The following is a 5,499-nucleotide window of genomic DNA, read 5'->3' on the forward strand; positions in this document are numbered from 1 at the left end:
GTGATCATCATCCAACACTTATAAAACGGGTTGATGCTTTGTGACCATCACCCGATAGTGACTAGAGACGGGTAAATTGCTTGGTGATCGTTACCCAAAATTCATGAGAAACGGTAGGCGCTAGGTGATCTCCACCCGATATTAGAAATACCGAGTTAGTGCTTTGTGATCCTCACTCGGTAGTCACTAAGAACGGGTTAGTACTATGTGAATTCCACCCGATAGCCATAGAGAGTGGATGGTGCTGTTGAACGCCATCCGGCCGTACCTCCGGTAAGATGAGGCCATGATGTTATTAGAAACAGAATAGAATCAGATAGCATAAGAAAGAATTAAGAGTTATTCATACGGGGACAGACAGATAGAGAGTTTTACTTACTGAGCATTATTTTGTGCTCACCCCGTTATTTTCCTTGTGGATGCAGTTCTAGATGATGTTGCGGTCGGAGGGGCGTCGCAAGCTGAGAATAGCTACCACTGTTTCCCCTGTTTTGTCTTTTAAAATACATTTTTGTAACAGTACTCTTTATGTATAAAAGACACATGATTGTAATGAAAGAAAAACTTTGGGCCCAACTTTTCTATTGTTATTATCATGCATTGTACAGTTTTCAGTAGGTGTTACAGTTCCCACCACCATATTCCTTGCTAATTTGCAGCTGACTCAAGTCCAAAACTACATGATCATTGCGCTCAGAGTCCATGTACCATGTGGGTTCAGTAGAAGTAAACTGAGTGGCATATACAACTGGGAATTGGTTTGCACCATAGAACCCAACCACCATAAATGCTTGACTGTGACCAAACCAATAGATTGTTGTAGGTAGTCCAAAATAGTATGGGAGATGGCACATTGTGTGATATATTAATTTGTTCTTGTGAGAAACCACTATAACCGAAGCAAAACCAACTGTCCAAGATGAGGACTAACTATGGTTGACTAGTGGGAGACATATGCTTTAGAGTAGAGCAGAAGCAGATGGTACTAAGCAGTGTTTGGGCTGTTATTTGTGTGTGAGGTTGATAGAGAAGGGAAATGGAAACTGTGAAGGTCTAGAAAACGGTGTATATTGCCATTGTAGGCAGAATTAAATATGTGGTAACACTGGCAGTTGAGTGACCTGCTTTGTTACAGACTTGGTAGATCATTTTATTTCGATTATTACCACGCCATCTGCCTTTTCCATGTAACAAAACAGTCCCTCTAGGATTAAACATGGGAGTATTGTCGTAGGAAAATGAGGAGTATTTGAACCAGTAGGAAAGTTGTTCGTGGCAGTGGATATGGCTGTTGAACATGGGGATTTCCTAAAGATTAGAGATGGGACAGTTGTAGTTCCTAGTAATAACTCCATAGGTTTTGTCATTATTCAATCCTTGTAAAGAGCTAATGATGGGTACTCTCCAGATCTTCCCAAATTTCCACTTCTAATGTATTTGTAGTTGCAATATGTATTGAACTATTATACAAGTCATTGACTAAACTTGTCTAATCTAATTTCATATTTTTGGAGCGAAATTGTGCTTCTTGAGTGTAATCGAGTCTATTTTCGATTCAAGCCTAGATGTAAGATTTACCACCCCAGGATCATATTCAGGACCTAAAACATCAGAAAATACGTAACAAATCTTCGTCAATTGATCATACCACTAGCTGTAACTCCACTCAATTTTTTCATCTTTTTGATATATTCAAAAATGCTTAGATTGCCCTTTTGAGTTGTCTGTAACATATTCTTAAGATGCAATACCCTAACCTTTGAGTCTGTAACAAATTCATGCTCTAAAACTCTCCAAATATCAGTTGAATACCTACACTTCAATACAATACCAAACATACTTTCTGATATTGAAGCTAACAACCAACTAACCAGGAACTTATCTGTTCTCTTCCACATTATGTAATTCAGATTAATTTTGTCTTTGACATAATCATTCTTAACCCTAAGCTCTCCACTTGGTTGACTCAATTCATTATCAACGTTTAAATCAGACAAAACTAAAGGCGAAGGACAAGTAATTTTATCGAGCAAGTAGTCTTCGAGTTCATGCGAACCTACAGCAAAGAGAACTTGGGAACTCCAAAATCTATAATTATCCCGAGTGAGTTTTGGACTGATCACTGGCAGGCTTGAAGCAATCGTAGATGTGGGTCAATTTAAAGCTTCCTTCAGCATTTCCTCAAAGCTGTTAGGCAGAGGAATTGAGGTCGAACCAGGAGTTTTAGCCATCGACGCTAGTCACGGCTCTGATACCATGTAAAAGAGTAAAGATTGAGAGATTTCTAGAATAAAAAACATAGATAATTCTCAAGTAGGAGCTACTGATTTCATTAGTTACAAAGCTAGCTCACTTTACTCTTTTATATGTAAAGAGTAAAGTGAAAACAGTTGAACAATTGACAAAATACAGTTGTAAACAAAACTACACTATTTTCAACACAATTACAAACAAGTCCTCACAGGTTTGATAAGTGACAAACAATACCCTTTTGACTTTACATCCTAACAATTATTACTAATTAAATAATGGAATAATGCAATGAAATTCTTCATAATATTTCTCAACCAACAACAATTATCACAATTCAACAATAAATTTAGACACTTAACAATCTTTCAATTAATTTATTAAACGAAATTGAACAATACTATATATACATGAATAAAAGACCCATGGCATTAGTGCATCAATAATTAAAAATTTGATACATATTTTTTGCATCTCCCTCTTCAGAACTTAAAGGATGGGCATCAAAGGTATTCAACACAACCTACACACCTCAAATATAGAAAATAAAATTGTTTTCTTGCGCTATAAACATTGTAGTACTAAAAGAAATTGAATTAATTATCTAACAAGCAACAAAAGAGAGCAAAGGGCAAGTACTGCCACGAGAGAGCACGGTAGAATTGAGAGAGCAATGCTAGGCTTCTCTGCAACCTGAGAAATGTATATTACAAATAGTGAGAAAGAAACAACGGAGCAAAAGAAATCTATTCAATACATAATGCCAAAGAACTCAACAATGCACAAGAAGCAAAGAAAAGATAAATCAATACTGCTAGTTATTTAGGATAGCCAAAGAACTTAAAGCAAAGACATAATGTCGAACTCAACAAGCAATCAATAAGGCAACCCAAAGTTTGAATGTCAAGACAAAAAGTGCCATCAAACACAGAATCAATGTAACAACAAAATAGACACCTCTTCTTCTAGGGCTCTAGAGACAAATAAATTTATTTAACTGTAAAAACATATCCCATGGGAACTCCTTGTTGCGAATGTGCAAATATGGGTATGGCTGCAGATCATTTTGATAATTTGAGCTTACAATTTGGCATATTGAACTTAGAAGTCAGAATGAATTAGCAAGCATGTAAACTACAAGCATTAATCAAATATTTCCATAGATAAGACCTCCCCAATAGAAATTGGACCACTATGAAACATATGCAAATAGAGATCCTAACCAAAGACATCTACATGCTTTCACATACACACGTGACCTTTCTAAAAAATATATATATGAACATACATATGATTTAAAAGGGTCAGTGACAAAAAGGTATAACTCATTAAACAACAATGATTAACATAAAAATAAAAAATAAAAAAATACCACTATGCTTGGGCGTCACATCATTAGTTGCTTCCACTCCCTCAACATTCTCCATAGCTGGCTGTACCTGCTTATCCTCACACAAGGGATTTTCCACATAATCATTCTCAAATGCATCTGGTGGAACCTCATAGATCCTCACTTGTGGTTTAGACGGATCCTTAACAAGCACATACTTCCCCTTATTCAACTTCATGCTCCAATCCACGAAACTCTTCACAATGCCCCACAGATTTGCAGTACTCAAATTAATATGGCTAGCAAAATCCGGAGGCTTATACCCCATAACAGCCAATATTACATGTTTATAATGATCACGTAGGTGAACCCTCGAAACATATTTCAATTTCATCAGATCAGCACTTTCCAATAAAGCTTGTGTTGTCCACTTTGCCAACTTATTTGCATTGTTCTTCAACTCAGTGGCTAAAACAGCACCCCTCTGGGTCTCTAACTTCTGCCTCCAATCAACACTAGAGTATTTTGAATCAAACTCATTAAGCGCATTCAATGTCAAAAATGGCCTCTGATTGTTAACATCCACAACATTGTACCTCACACAAAGCAACAAGATGCATATCATCATCAAGCTTCCACCTCTTATACTATAAGCCACCTCCTCTCCTTCATTAGCAAACGGTAAGCTTCCACCTCCAATGCCTATAAGCCACTGAAGCCACCTCCTCTCCTTCATTAGCAAACGGTAAGCTTCCACCTCCAATACCTATAAGCCACTGAAGCCACCTCCTCTCCTTCATTAGCAAACGGTAAGCTTCCACCTCCAATACCTATAAGCCACTGAAGCCACCTCCTCCCCTTCATTAGCAAACGGGTTCTGCTCATCAAAGGTCAACTTGTTCCCATCTCTCACCAAACTTGCTGTGAAAAGTTCTGATTAATATAGGTAGCCTCAACACCCGAAGAATATGCCGAGTTAATATCATCTTTAGCTTTAGGCAACGGTTCTTGAGATGTCTCATGCACTGATAATAAATCTAATTGTGACCTATCTCTTTTATCAAAAAAAACAAAATATTGCCGACTCCTTGAATTACAATATCCCACGAATAAACTGACCTGGCTGCGCACATAAGCGTAGCTAAAATGGAATCCGTGGCAAAAACAACAGCCTTATCTTCATTAGCCAGTCTCCATCACTGGATCATCGTTGTAGTCACCTTGAAGAAATTCCTATACTTGAATCTCTCCAGTCTATGCTCTTCTTTGGCGTCACGTGATCATACAACTATCGTAGTACTCGAGAGATCACAAAGTAGCAAATCTTTAGGCTCTGACACACTAAACGACAATTTGGAGAAAGTCGAAAACGAAATTTGATCAAGCATGTTCCGTCGGGTTGAACTCAACTGACGACTTGAAAATTGCGGCTTGCGCGCGCGGTTCACATTCGAGCGAATTGGTTTCACAAGAAGGTCAATTGCACCTTTTGACAAACACTTAAGACTATGCCCATAGAATCTTAGATGACATCATTGAAACATAGCTCATCAAATGTCATTGTAATCAATGCAGTAAGACCATCTCCAAAATCACAATTGTTGCAAAATTTGGTGACAAAATACTATTTCATCTCCAATCCAAACACAAATATTACAAAAAAAAAAATTCTTAAAATATTCTTTTTTTCTTTTATTGTAATAATCAACAATTAATCTATTTCACTAATTTTTTGTTATATTAATTAAATATTAGAATGATATTTTATTAAATAATTATATTTTAAAATTATACTAATTTAATAAAATTAAGCATTTATTTAATCAAATAACATCATTTAATTAAAAAAACATTACATCTAATATAAAATGATACAAAAAAAAAAAAAAACAACAACAACAACACAAGGTAAATTCCAT

At 36.4% G+C, this 5,499-nt stretch overlaps 1 pseudogene; it reads right to left on the bottom strand.

The window, feature by feature from the left end:
- Positions 1–611: 611 nt before the first annotated feature.
- LOC116136869 lies at positions 612–5,050 on the bottom strand (annotated as a pseudogene).
- Positions 5,051–5,499: the final 449 nt, after the last annotated feature.

The sequence above is a fragment of the Pistacia vera genome, unplaced genomic scaffold, assembly GCF_008641045.1.
Source record: "Pistacia vera cultivar Batoury unplaced genomic scaffold, PisVer_v2 Contig320, whole genome shotgun sequence".
In the NCBI taxonomy this organism is placed as follows: Eukaryota; Viridiplantae; Streptophyta; class Magnoliopsida; order Sapindales; family Anacardiaceae; genus Pistacia; species Pistacia vera.